This window comes from Petaurus breviceps, unplaced genomic scaffold (assembly GCF_028583685.1).
Source record: "Petaurus breviceps papuanus isolate PSGF00001 unplaced genomic scaffold, PetGlider_PUasm1.0 90775, whole genome shotgun sequence".
NCBI classification, from domain to species: domain Eukaryota; kingdom Metazoa; phylum Chordata; class Mammalia; order Diprotodontia; family Petauridae; genus Petaurus; species Petaurus breviceps.
Genome location: NW_027187342.1, coordinates 12609189 through 12624780, shown reverse-complemented (window position 1 = coordinate 12624780; position 15592 = coordinate 12609189). Strand labels below are relative to the sequence as shown.

Sequence of the window (15592 nt, the reverse complement as noted above, 5' to 3'; positions counted from 1 at the left end):
CATGACATAATAATAGCACCTACATCACAGGTTTGTTGGGAAAATCAAATAAGATAATATTTGGTGTATTCAGCATAGCGCCTGGAACACAGTAGGTGCTTGTTTTAAATAGAATTTTAAAACTAGCACAGGCACCAGAAATCATCTAATCTAGTGCAGTGTTTTGCAGGTGGGGAAAATGATCTCCAGAGTTTAAGGTGATTTGCTCAAGGTTATTATACAGGTAGCTGGGTAGTTCTTTCCAAAAACAGTTCCATAATTTTTAATCTAGTATGCTTTTCTATATATCAACTCACTGTTTCATAAACAGGACAGTATCAAACTACCCATTCCTACAAATTGCCTTATCCTATAATCTCATCCTATAACAAGAAACCTTGAAGTTTCTTGGCTGAATAACAAGTGAATCTTACTATTTAGCAGAAAGGAGGACTAACTGATTATAACAGCAAATGTGATTAATGCAGGGCCTTAGCAGTAAGAATATTCTACCTCCCTTTTATGTTTAATCTAAACTTGAAATCCTATCCAATTTTTAATAACTTAAAAGAAAAAAAAGACATTGATTCTGCTGTCCCCAGTGGCTATGCTAAATTTTTCCATAAAGCACATTTGTTTGGAAGTCTTGGTGGTGTGTAGAAAGTAAAGTATTGAGTTTAAAGTTAAGGAGAGCTGAGTGTAAATCCTGTCTCATTAGCTTAGTGGCCCTGGCCACTCTCAGCTTCTCCATATTTGTAAAATGGGGATAATTGTACCACTGATACAGATCAAATGAGATAATATAGCAATAGTAAATAATAAAGCAATTTACAAACCTTAAAGTACTATAAATGTTAGTTGTTTTTGTTTGAGAGAAAGAGAGAAAAAACACAAATGTACTGAACTAGGAATGAAGAAAGCTTGGTACTAGTTCTGGCTCTCATACAAACTATTCATGTACCCTTGGGCAAATTACTCTGTAATAATTCTATAAACATGTTATTCCATTTATAAAGTAGAATGTTAGACTAGATGATCTCAGGTTCCTTCTAACTTTAAAATTCTATGCATGAATTCATCTGGAGAGATTTGATCTTGGTCATGGGAGATGAATGACAGATTTTTCATAGTCACTTTCTTAAAGGAAGTAGGTACAGGAGATGCATATCTACTAGAAACTAATGGCCTATATGGTTAGAAGGAAGGAAGATTTGTTACTGGGATGATTTAGTGAGGAAGCAATTCCTATAGGCACTATTTCAGGCTACTAAGAGAAGCTGGGGTCAAGTGAATATATGTGTTCTATTCCTTTAGCCCATAAAAATACAAATTATAAATTCATAGTTACAAATAACTACTCATCAGTATGAGGATGATACCAGGATTAGGACTAAACAAAACCCATATGGCCTTGAGTGAGACCAAATTGTTAAGGGGGGAAAAATTAGTCCATATATGAAGGTTGATCCTGAGAACAGAATAAATCTCTGCTGTCTTTTTCTATATGTTGGTTGGTTTTGTTAAACTGGTTTGGTTGTTTGTTTTTGCTTCTTTTTTATTCTTTGTTATAAGGCATGGCAGTCTGAGAGGGAGAGGGAAAGAATTATAGGTAATGGAAAAACAAAAGATACCAGAAAAATTTTACTAAAAGTGAAATGCAACAAAAAGTAATCTTGGTTGTCATTTCTTCTTGCTGCTGTCATTTGGAAATAATATAAAGCTTTAGTTTTCTGCTCCATATTATCCTCTCTGTAACCTAAATGCCTCTTAGTATTCTGGCATGAGCGTTAGTCTGGTAAACCAAAGCCTAGAGGAGATTTTGTTGCTATAGCAATTGTCCAATTTCCTGATTGTCATGAATATACCGTATTTTTCTCTGTGAAGACCTAGATGTGTTCAGTGTCTTGCCATCTCAAATATAAAGTACAAAATTTCTCTCATTTCCTGCCTCTTCAGATATATTAAGGTTAATCTATAGATCTAAAGTTATAGTGGATGTAAACCCTCTAACTATTTACATGGGAGTGAGAGAAAATTTTATCATTTCTCTTTTAAAAAGAATAAATCATTCCTCTCTGGCTGCCATCTTGCTACCCAGCGTGTGTTCCCCTGTCTTTAGCACCCTTTCTGTTCCAGCAAGTTGAAAGAAATGATTATGAACCAAAAGAAACTTGCCAAGCTACAGGTACAAGTGTGCATTGGTGGGAAAGGAACTGTTCAGGGAAAGAAGGCAGTTCATAGAACAGCTACAGCAGATAAGAAACTTCAGTTTTCCTTAAGGAAACTAGGAGTAAACAATATCTCTGGTATTGAAGAGGTGAATATATTTACCAGTCAGGGAACAGTGATCCATTTTAACACTTTAAAATTTCAGGCATTATTGGCAGCAAACACTTTCACTATTATAAGCCATGCTGAGACAAAGCAGCTAACAGAAATGCTCCCCAGCATCTTAAACCAGGTAGGAGCTGACAATCTGATTAGCTTAAGAAGACTGGCAGAGGCTCTGCCCAAACAACCTCTATGGAAAAGCACCGCCTTCCACTAGGGAGGATGATGATGATGAAGTTCCAGATCTCCTTGAGAATTTTGATGAGGCTTCTAAGAACAAGGCAAACTGAACTGAGTATCAACTTCTGAAAGTTAAAACTTGAAAGTTATATGGAGCTGCTATTTTAAACCACATGATTGCTTTATTTCTTTTTTCTTTTCCTTTTTTTGTTTTTTTTTTTGTTTATGAATCTAGAGAATTACATCTCTAATATTTTGAAGCCCATTGGATATTGCAGCTCTTTTCATTTATTGCTTATACACAATTCATGCTTTGTAGCCTAACTATGCTGAACAAGCCTGGAATTAAAGTTTGAAAAAAAAAGTTAATAAATTCTTTACCTAGTTAAAAAAAATAAAAGGAACAAATGAATCGTTTTCTCATTGTATAGTGCTACATATGCATAACCAGATATTGGAGACCTATGTTTACTGTTGAGTAGGAATTCTCCAATGTTTATGTACCTAAGCCTTTGGAAAACTCTTTTCCCATTCCTAAGAGGGGAGGTAGAGATGAGATGCCAACACAAGAGGCAACAATGTAAAAAAGTATAGGAAAGCATTGAAAACAATGCTCAATTGTGCTAAAGCTCAGGGGAAAACTGGGTCCACCATAGAGAGAAGAAAGTCAGTAACTATTGTTATTATTGGCTCAATGCCCTGTGTGGTCTCTTCCAGGTTTAAATCTTACGATCTTATGATTACTCAAATGCACCTGAGAGAAGTACATAGGAAAGAGAAGTAAGAGATTTTTAAATGATTTATGCTCAGCAGAGAGAGAAAACAATAGATTAAAAAAATTATTGGGACCTTTCCAACTGGGAACAAAAGAGAACTATTGAATCTTTTTTTATATCATTATCAGAATATAAAGAATACATGAATCCGTCCTAGACATAAATGAGCCTAGAAGTTTCAGGGGTGGGGACAGAGGTGAGATTTGTAAGAGGGCTAGAGTTCAACTTTCTGAGACAAACCTTGGGCACCAACTCTTCCCATTGCTAATACCTCAGCAGGTTTGAAAGGAAAACCATTTCCTCAAGAGCTAGAGCTGAAAGCATTGACTTGAGAGAAAATAATGACTGAAAGAAAGAGCCTGGAAAGAGTGGTTTGGCCCAGACAAGGGTGGAGATCAGCCAAGTCTCCTCATCATCTGCCAAGCACTTTTTACCCCAATACAATTGCTAGGTATGCACTAATAAATGCTTATTGAATCATTAAGCCATAGAACTAAAGCAAGAGAATGGGGCAGATTAAATTTTCTTTTATGAGAAATTATGACTCTGGTACACAAAGTATATTATCACATACTTAGTGATTTTTGGTCACATGGTTGAGTTTAAACCTATCTTTGGCTTCTAACACCTTAAAGGCTGCATGGTCCAGAGAAAAGAGCTTTGAATCTGAAGTCAAAAGATCTGGATTTGAAGTCTGCCTATAATGCTCAATAACAGAAAAGAAGTGATATGAAAGAACAAATAAAAGGAAAAACATTAAAAAAGTTAGGGAGACTAATAAAGGAGGAAAAATGAACAAGTGACCTATAAAAGGAAACTATATAGTGAATACATAATAAAGGAAAATGACTCAAAAATCTTTGATGAAAAGAACAAGACAATACACTATATGGAATTCCAAAGAATAGTAATAGATTAAGTGCAAAAAAATAACAGCATGGCTCAAGAGCAAAACAAAGAAATTAGAAGAGAAAATTAAAGTGGAAATCAGAATGATTAAGAAATAAAAATACAAATAAGGGAGTAGACTTTTTTTTGAAGCAATTGGGGTTAAGTAACTTGCTCAAGGTTACACAGCCAGTTATTTCTGGGTGTGGTGCTAAGTATCAGAGCCCGGATTTGATCCCAGGTTATCCTGACTCTGGGGCCAGTGCTCTTACTCACTGTGCCACCTGGTTGCCCCTTGGGAGTAGACATTTTAAAATCTATGATGGAGAATAAATCTGAAATAGTAGATATTCTGAAGAAGAAAATGGCAGATTTAGAAATGAAAAATACTTAAATAGAAGAAAATTTGAAAGAACACAATCAAAAGAAGACAGTGGAAAAATACCTGAATTCTATATGAGTAAAGACAACTGATCTTGAAAACAGCATACACATTAACAATACCAGTCTCATAGGTCTTCCCCAAAGATATGATAAAATAAATTTTAAAGCTTCAACAGCAGAAAGAAAATAATTATAAATATTTCAGGTATCCAAAAAAGAGCCTTTTATCTATCAAGGAAAATCAGTCGGAATCTTCCCTCATTTATGATCAAAAGGAGAAGTGGAATTGGATTTCCAAAAGGCAAAAGATGTACATTTTTATCCCCTGCAAAATCCTACAAAGCTGAAGAGAATGGTGAATGAAAACAATTCGCATTTCTGCAGAAGGAAGGAATTCAAGTCATTCCTCCAAAGGAAAATAGAGGTGAACAGGGTATTTGACATGCAAACATCTCAAAGAAATAGAAGAAAGGTAAATGAGTACTGTTTAACAAAAAACTAAGCAATACTATTGATGTTTTCGTATTTTTTAAGACTAGACAAGGCTATTCAAAGGACTCTTTCATCATTTAGGGAGCAATGAGAGAACATCTATGAGTAAAAGAATATGGCGGCAAAACAAACTTAAGAAGGTTAAAAGTGTCCAGAGGAAGGAAGACCAGAGTTAATATTTCTTAAACTAAAACTCATTCCCTCATTAGTGAATCAATATTTTAGGGGATGAGCAAGTAAAGAGAAAAATCAGCTGGGCAGGAAGAGGGGAGAAAAGGGATAGTGGAGCCAGAGACATACTCACACCATGCCTGGAGATGTAATTTTTTTTTGGTCTCATACCCTGTATGTGAGAGGGGAGGGCCTTTGGGAAAATTGGGAAAGAATGTTGGAGGGTATGACCTAGCAGGAATAAAAATCAGTTCTTGGTTGGATGTTGTCCTTTGCTCTTGAAGAGGACCAAAATGACATCACTATGCTAAAGTTAAATTTCAATATGTATGATTGTGCTTCATCAGACCAATACAAGCTTGGAATGCTCTACCACAGGTTGGGTACAAATAATCATGTGAACATTTAGGGTGGTTTCTCCAAATTTTCACATCCTGCATTTCCTTTGAAGTGTTTCAATTCTGCTTTGCTCATAGAGCACATAACCTTCTGATGTGGGCACGCCATACTGAGCAGTCCTGTGCCAGTGTCTCCCAAGTCACATAATCAATTCCAAAGTTCTTGAGAGTGTCCTTGTATTGCTTCTTCTCACCACCATGTGAATGCTTGCCCCCTGTGAGTTCTCCATAAAACAGTCTTTTTGACAAGTGTATATTTTGCATTTGAACAACGTGGCAGGCCCATCAGAGTTGTGCTCTCCAAATTAGAGTTTGAATGCTTGACAGTTTAGTTCAAGTAAGGACCTCAGTGTCTGGTACCTTATCTTGCCAGGTGATCTTCAGAATCTTCCTAAGACAATTCAAATGGAAGCAATTCAGTTTCTAATAGGTAAAATGGCAAAATGGTATGGGTGAGGTCTTTTGATTAGAGCATAAATTGGATTTAAGTGAGGCAGAGTTGAACAAAGTTGCTGGCCTCACTCTGTCCTCCAGAGTCATCACAATTCAGTGGCAGGTCAGAATCAAGATGACTGGTGATGGCTCAAGATGTAGTGGGTGACCATGGCATCTTTGATGTCTGACCAAGCTCTAAGTACTCTCTACAACACCTGCTTCAGCTGCCTTCATAACCTTTGGAACAAATTGTTCTCATTCATCCATTCCACCAGGGGAAGTCTTCACATGGGGTAGACACCTGTAGTGCCAACACAATATTCACAGCATATTTCTCAATCACAAAATATAACAGAAGCAATATATATAAGACAGAAGCAAAACATTTATTCAGACACCAGAGAGCCAAATCCCAACACCAGGAAACCAAATTCATCCTAGCAACAAAGAAGTTAATATACCATAACACTGCAGAGAGACACACCATCCCTTAACCTTCCCACAAACAAAAACAAGTTTAATTGTCACAGAAGGGGGGAAAAAAAACACTCACAAGTCTAGCTGTCTCCTAGGGTGTGTTATCTCCTCCCTCCAGCTCTGACTCCCAGCTTCTTGTGGGCCCTGCTTCACCCTTCAGCAAATTCCTCCCACCATAGGCTCCATGTGATTACATTTGGTGTATTGGGGGCAGGGAAGATCTTCAAATTCCCATTACCAATACAACACTCCCATAACTCACAATGGGTTTGAGACCCCTTGATTACCCTCAACCTGGTTTAGCCAGTCTGCTAAAATGGTTTACTGGGGGTGTGGCCGTTGTACATGCTATAGCTTCTTTGGAGCCATAGGTGAGAGTTGGGTAGAATGGGTAAACACCAAAAGGTGAAAAGCAGCCCTAAAAAGGGCCCAGCAGCCATTACACAATAGGTACCAGTCCTCTCTGAACATACCCTGAAAAATCAGTTCCTACTGATTCAGGGGAAACCTTGTGAGGATATGGTATTTGTCTCAAGGCAGGAGACAGGGGTCTTAACAGAGTATATTCAAAGGGAATTGATACTTAAGAAGATTTCTTTTTTTTTATTTCCTTTTTAAAATTTTTTGCTTTTTGGAGGGCACTGGGGTTAAGTGACTTGCCCGAGGTCACACAGCTAGTTTTTTGAATTAAGTGTCTGAGGCCACATTTGAACTCAGGTCCTCCTGACTCCAGGGCCGGTGCTCTATTTACTGCACCACTTAGCCACCTCCCAGAAGATTTCTTTGTGCAGGACCATTCTACCTTCAGAGAAGGTGAATCTGGGTCCCTAGGAACACATGTCACAGAGGACATGTAGATAGGGAAACTAGCTTAGAAGTGGCAACATATTGTCCTTAGGCTAGGTAGGCAGAAAATGAAAGGGTATTGAGTAGTTTGGGTTCTTTATCAAGGCAAACATTGTGTTCCTGCTTCATAAATCAGTATTTATGGGATTGAGTGTCCTTCAATGAAGCCCATTAAAAAGACAAAGGAGCAAAAGGCAATGGAGAAAAAAAACCTAATGATATCTGCAACTACCAACAATATTTGAGCAGTTTAAAGGAGGAAGCAAATCTTTTTTCTTCCAGAGGCTCCACCTGGTATGAGGGTCTCAGAGAGAATAAAGAAAGAATGTGTAATCACAAAATCTATAGATTCCAGAATAGCTGGTTTGGGAATGAAATAATTTAACATGTTTTGAAAAGAGATGCCAAAATAAATAATAATCAGACTAAGACAGTGAATAGTTGGAACTGGGATCAGGGCAGGGAGGATTAAGTATTGGATAATAATCTGTACTAGAAAAGGAAAGGGCAGAAAAAATGAATAAGAATAATAATAAAAATTAACTTAAAGAATTTGGGCTGGGAGGGGGCAGAGTCAAGATGTCTGAGTAGAAACACAACCTCCACCCGGCTCCAGCTTCCCCCTTCCCCAATCCATGTAAAAGGGGACTCTGAACAAACTTTGGAGCTGCAGAACCCACAAAATGACACAGAGAAGCTAATGTCCCGCTGAGGACAGGCTGGCAGTAATTGGCCAGCACAGCGCTCTGGGAGCTGAGCCCAGGCCCGTGTGAGCTGGAGGTTTTAGCCCCAGGGCAGGCCTGACCAGCCTCAGGCTGGAGGGACTCCAGATCACCAGCAGCTGTGGCCATTTCCAGAATTATCAACACATAGATGCTAAGGACAAAGTGAGAGGTCAGTGCAGTGTATACTTTGGGAGTGCATCGGCTTTTGCCCCTGCGGCGAGAAGCAACTGAGGAGCCTGGCTGTGCAGCCCCCTCCATGGTGCAGCTTCAGCTCCTGGCCTGCAGGCTGTAGGGGGGCCCAATTGACCAGTCTGAGGGGTAATCACTCTTGCTTTAACCTCCTTGGATCTAGATTGCAGTCTAGGGTGGAGGTCCTGGGGTGTGTGACCAGCTTGCCAGAGCGTGTGGAAGCTTCAGAGAGGGCACCCAACTAATACCTCTGGCAGCTGAGAAAACCCCAGTGTTTGGGACAAAAGCTCCCCTGTGGCAAAAAGCCCAGGAATCAAGTGACTGAGGGGTGACATGAACAGGCAAAGGAAACAAAGCAGACAGAAGATTCCAATGTTAGACTCCTATTTTGGGGACAAAAAGGATCAAAGCATGGAACAGGAGGAAGACAGTGAAGTAGTCAGAACTCCTGCACCAAAAGCTTCAAAGGAAAATACAAGCTGGTTATAGGCCATAGTGGACCTTAAGAAGCAGATAAGAGAAGTGGAGAAAAAATTGGGAAGAGAAATGAGAACAATGCAAGGAAATTACTAAATGAGAGTCAACAACCTGACTGAGGAAAATAACACCTTAAAAAACAGACTAACTCAAATGGCAAAAGAGGCTCAAAAAGGCAATAAGGAGAAGAATGCCTTAAAAAGCCAAATTTGCCAGATGGAAAAAGAATCTCAAAAGCTCACTGAGGAGAATCATTGCTTCAGAATTAGATTGGAGCAAATGAAAGCTAATGACTCTATGAGAAATCAAGATGCTGTTAAACAAATCCAAACAAATGAAAGAATAGAAGGTAATGTAAAATATTTCATGAGAAAAACCACTGACCTGGAAAATAGATCCAGGAGAGATCATTTAAAAATTATTGGACTACTTGAAAGCCATGATCAAAGTATGAACCTAGAAATCATCCTCCAGGAAGTCCTCAAAGAAAACTGCCCTGATGTTTTAGAACCAGAGGGCAAAATAGAGCTTGAAAGTATCCACTGATCACCTCCTGATTCATCTAGTTAATCATTCAACAAAGCATTGGCTATCTTTGAATCCCTCATCCCAACAACCTTTAATAATTTCAATCTTGATGGTTCTTAACCATTGGCTTTCTCTACTCCTGTTCTCAAGTCGAAAGAGGATATTAACAGAAGTCATGAATCTTACTAACTTGGTCTACTATGAATTCATACTGTACAAACTTAAATGGGCTCTGTTACACAGAGAATGACACCCTATTACACAAACCATATAGACTTTTTTTTTTTTAAGCAATCGGGGTTAAGTAACTTGCTCAAGGTTATTTCTGGGTGTGGTGCTAAGTATCTGAGCCCAGATTTGATCTCCAGGTCATCCTGACACTAGAGCCAGTGCTCTTACTCACTGAGCCACCTGGCCACCCCTAAGCAATTGGGGTTAAGTAACTTGCTCAAGGTTACACAGCCAGGTGTTTTTGGGTGGGTGCTAAGTGTCTCTGAGCCCAGATTCGAATCCCCAGGTCATCCTGACACTGGAGCCGGTGCTCTTACTTGATGTGCTACCTGGCTGCACCCCCCACACCCCCATATAGACTTTAAAAAAATTTTATTACATTTAAAAATTAAATTATTGAATTTTAGTTTTCAACATTCACTTCTATAAGTTTTACATTTTTTTCTTCCTCCCTCCCCAAGACAGCTTGTAATCTGACATAGACTCCACACATACATTCCTATTAAACACATTTTCACATTAGTCATGTTGCATAGAAGAATTATAACAAATGGGGAAAACTATGAGAAAGGAAAAACAAACAAAAAAGAAAATAGTCTGCTTTCTTCTGCATTATGACTCCATAGTTCTTCCTCTGGATATGATTGGCATTTTCCATCATGTGTCCTTTGGAATTGTTTTAGGTCCTTGAATTGCTGAGATGGCCTAAGTCTATCAAAATTAGTCCTTGCACACTGTGGCTGTTACTGTGTACAATGTTCTCCTGGTTCAGCTTATTTCACTCAGCATCAATTCATGTAAGTCTTTCCAGGTTTCTCTGAAGTCTGCCTGTTCATCATTTCTTATGGAACAATAGTATTCCATTACATTCATATAGCCCAACTTATTTAGCTATTCCCCAATTGATGGGCATCCCCTCGATTTCCAGGTCTTGGCCACCACAAAAAGAGCTGCTGTAAACATTTTTGTACATGTGGGTCCTTTTTCCATTTCTATGATCTCTTTGGGATACAGCCCTAGAAATTATATTGCTGGGTCAAAGGCAATGAACATTTTTATAACTCTTTGGGCATAATTCCAAATTGCTCTCCAGAATGGCTGGATCAGTTCACAGCTCCACCAACTAAGAATTAGTGTTCCAACTTTCTCACATTTTCTCCAACATGTTATAAATGAAAATCTGTGTGCTCTGTCTAGGGAATAAACCATACTTGTTGAGGATCCAGGAAGTTTTGTGATCTTTATTTTACATTTATTCTGTGATGAATAAATGGGTAGCCTCCAGAAAAAGACTACAAAGGATCAGACAAAAGCAAGCCCTTTTTATGCTCATTTCATTTGATTTTCCTGCTGTTTCTCCCTTCAGAGTTGGGATTGGTTCCAGCTCTTCTGGGTTACAGTTCTCTCACCCTGCCTATTAAGCATGCCTGTTAATGAAAAGTCAGTGACCATTCCCCAACTGGTCCAAGTTAGCCTAGCTCAGGCTCCTCTTTACAGATTTATGCCTTCCTGTATGCAAACACCCATTGTTCCTATAGAATCTCTGGAAATCAAACTGTCAGCATTCCTCACAATTTCCCCCATTTTCTCTTTAACAGAAATTTGGTTTCCACACCTTTTAAGCTACCCCTTCCTCAAACTGTTTCAACATCAGCTCTTATTTCTATGCAGCAGGTTGATGGGTTCAGCTTGCCACACACCTTATGAACCTGTTCACTATGTAAATGGGAGCCCTATAACCTTGACTACCACTTCCCCTTTAGGTAAGATCGACAAATTAATAAATTAAAGGGAGCAGTTCCCTTTATGAGTACAGATGCAGAGACCCAAAAGAAAATAATTATCATCAATTGTCCCTTCAAGGTCCAGAAGTCTCTTCTCACATAACTGCCTAGAAGGAATACCATCTGATCGATGTTGCCACTTGAACAGCCCCAAGGGGTGAAGTGCCCCCCTCCCCACTTGTAGTTTCTGGTAGCCCTAGCTGGGCACCCCATGAGATCCCAGGGATGAAATCACTTCCGGCCCCTCCCCCTTCTGGGACATGTGGTTTCCAAGAGCCCAAGTTGGGCGCCCCATGTGATCCTAGGGACAAAATGACTCCCAGCACTATCCCCACACCAGGGCTCGAGGTTCCTGGCAGCCTCTGGCTAGGCTCCCCCATGAGAACCCCCAGGGATGAAACAACTTCTGGCCCTCCTCTGGTTCTTATTCTTTGTGGCCATCTTCAGCAACACATCTCAGCACCTCTTCATCCTCCTGTAGGAATCTGCTTTCTTATGTCCTTCCTCCTACAAAAGTGACCATGGAACAATTTTAAATTACCAGCCTTAAACCTTATATCCTTATGATTCTTACAAAATCAAAACTGGAACCTTGGCCAATTGTCATGTTCAAAAAAACTCACATTAGAATCCACTTTCTTTTTTAAAAAAAATTTCTTTTTCTTTCTTTTTTTGCCTTTTTTGGAGGGGGGGGGGTAGGGCAATTGGGGTTAAGTGTGTTGCCCAAGGTCACACAGCTAGTTTTTGTGTTAAGTGTCTGAGGCCGGGTTTGAACTCAGATCCTCCTGACTCCAGCGCTGCTCTATTCAATGTGCCATCTAGCCGCCCCAAAACCCACTTTCTTACACTTTAAATTAGTCCATTATTAATTCTTCCACCAGGGGATCACTTAAGGAATTAGTAATAAGCTCTAATAAGTACAGCAATTCATTAAGTAATCAATTTTAACATAGTACATATCAAATCATAAAACAATTCCAATTTCTGGTCATGTTATGCTTCTCTCAGGCATTTACAAAATAGACCACAAACCATTCTTCTTTTAACATTATCTAATTATAACAACACTGAGACAAGTACTATATTCTTAATCTTTTAGTCACCTATGTTGACCTCAAAGTTTGGTTAAAGGAGGATATACATTTATATCATTTAGCAAAGCAAAGCAGCCTGACTGATTAACTCAGACTTTGGTCCTTTTTGGGATTCAAATATTGTCACCTAAGATGTTCCAAAATCAATTATTTAAAAACTTGATAATTTGCTTAAAAAAACTTTGATTACAGAAATTTGTTGTTAAGAGAATAGGGACATAACTAAAGCAAGGGAATAACATCTCCCCAACTCCATGTCAATTCCAGGCAGAAGGCATGTCATACTGCAAACTGCATTACTGAGCCAGGTCCAAAGGCTGCCCAGTGTCAGTTGATAGATCAAGTTGGGAAAATTCTACCTCAGCCCAAGTTGAATACTCATTTTCCCAACTTTCCCATCAGATCACTCTGTGCAGCTCATAGATGCATCATTTCTGGGTCACTGGCTTCATGAATCTGTGGCTCTGATAGCCTTTCTTGATATCCACACCTGGAGTTAAGACTCAGGAAAACAGTCAGTTAACATTAAATCCCATCAAATCTTAAATAGCTTACTCCACTAATCAGCTTCAGATGTGACTATAACCTCACATTGTTTAAGGAACATCTTTAAAGTGAGCCTCAAATAACCTGCATTCATTTCTAAACTTATTCCTGTTCATAAGAATCAAATCTCCCCTTGAGATCATAAGTTTTTGCTCCAACAGATTTGCATCTATTTCCCAAGCTTCTGTATCCTCCTTTAACTATACTCCATGAGATATACCTAAGTTCAAGAATTAACCTTGGCCTATTTTTAGGCCATGGAATGAATTTATATCAAAATAGAAACATTTAACATTTCCATCAATGCAAAAGTATTCCACAAGTTACCTCCCTCTAAGAAACTTTGACATTCTTTCCCCAAGACTGAAGATGCCCCTGATTTAGTTTCAGTAATTAATTCAGTCAATTGCAAATATCCATTTGCTCTTATATCACTTTGAAATTCACAAAGACCCCATTCCGCACATATACACAGATACACTTTTACTATAGTAACTTTAAAATCCCAACCTCAGTGTATGGGTTAATGATTCAACATTGCATTTGTATCCTTATTTCCTTTCCTTCTCAAATTTGATTGCACTATTAACATCTGTATTCTTAAAATACTTCCTCACACCCTTCCCACATACTTAAACCATCTGAAACTGACACACAAAGGTATCCAGAGCAGCTATCTAGAGACAGAAGGTGCTTGGATAACCTTCATTTGCCCCCAAACCTTATCTGCCTTCCATATTTCTATCCAAACCTTTATTTATCTTCCCAAATCTCTCATCCTATTACTAACATAGCTGTTCTGTACTGGAATCCCAGTTTAAGCAAAACACAGAGGTTAATCTCTAACCTCACAAGCTGAGGAATTATATTTCATTCCCATAACATTCAGAAAGAATATCCTTATCTTTGATTGATAACAATGAAAGTTCCCACACTTGCATTATGCCTAACTTTTCATTGATTATCAAACTCTGCCATAAAGATGAAAAGCAGGAACCTGATTAGATAAAGCATCCACATACAGTATCACATTCACCTTATATCCAGACTCAGGAATAGTCAGGTGGGAAACATTCCCTTCCAAAAGCCAAATGCAGGCCCCCATCTGTTAACAATACAGAATCACACACCCCCTGATTGATTCATGGCATTCCTCTCAGATACTGATTTGATGCAGACAACCACACCCAAATTCAAAACAAAATTAGTTATGATCCCACAAACCCTTTTACCTTAAACATTAAATTTCACTAATTACAACTTAAGAGTTAGTTATTTTACTCTCATTGAATTGCAATAAGCCATATTTACCAGGACTCACTCAGGAATCTAAGGGATTCCATTTAATAATCTTTCTCTTCATTAATCAAAAAATTTACCAGGATCCCCATCCTAAATTCCAAATTTGTACTGAAAACCAATTACTAGAAATAAATTTTATTGACTTTAAAAGTCAATTTGGAGGCTGACTGGTTTCCAACTCCACTGCCCCTTAGTGAGACTTCTTTAGGGGCCCTCATTGTAACTGCTGCTCCTTCCCCCCTCCTCTTCTTCCTGATGGTGAAGCTACCTTCTTAATCTGATCTGTGATAAATAGAATGACCCTGGGACTCTTTAGTTTAGGCAATCTGCCTGAATTCCCCAAATCTCAGGCTCCCACTAGAAACCTCAGAAAATTCAGAATTACTAACCTGTTAGTTAATCAAAATGTCCTTAAGTAACATAAATTCCCCAAATATTCTAATAAGCCAAATTCCTAGTTATAACAGAATCCTTAAATAAAGTTCCCTCTGGGGGTGGCTAGGTGGCACAGTGAATAGAGCACCAGCCCTGGAGTCAGGAGGACCCGAGTTCAAATCCGGCCTCAGACACTTAACTAGCTGTGTGACCTTGGGCAAGTCACTTAACCCCAATTGCCCTGCCCTCCCCCTCCAAAAAAAAAAGCAAATAATAATAATAATAAAGTTCCCTCTTCTTTTGTTTTTAAACATACTAGAAATTATTACAATCTGTAATTTCATATAATGAATATGGTAATCCATAAACCCCCAAATCAATACCCCAGGATTCTCATCTGTGAAATAGGAATCCTTACAATTCAACTTTTGTAAAGAGTTCATAAGAACTTTAGGTAACATTTAGATGTTTTTAATAACATGGCTCATAACTTTTATCAAATTACACAACTTAAAAATGTACAATGCCCCAAACATTATATAATAAACATCAGTAGCATTATTACATTTATACCCAAATATAATAGTTCCACATTTTTATCACATCCCTTCAAAAGCCAGTTCATATACAGCAAGATTCAATTTGAAAATTGCTCTAATAGTAATTTACAATACATAATCTTATCACTCTTGGTATTCAAAATTCAAAGTTAGAGAGATAATAATGTCATATCCAACATATGCCAATCATTAAATTAAACATTTTACAGACATTATATCATTTTGGTAATAATATCATCATTTTCCCCTTTACAAATCAGGAAGTGGGTCAAACAGAGGTAAAATACATTTTGCCACCAGAACACAATTCTCCTGCATTCTCTTACCTTCCTCCCAAATGCCCCTCCTTCTCTGAGAGGTTTTTAAAAAGTTTCACTGCCCCATTAGCCTCTCCAAATCCTTTGAAGTGGAATGGGGGGAAGGG

At 38.4% G+C, this 15592-nt stretch overlaps 1 pseudogene; it reads left to right on the top strand.

The window, feature by feature from the left end:
- The first annotated feature begins 2079 nt into the window (after positions 1–2079).
- Positions 2080–2721, top strand: LOC138146953 (transcription factor BTF3 pseudogene; annotated as a pseudogene).
- Positions 2722–15592: the final 12871 nt, after the last annotated feature.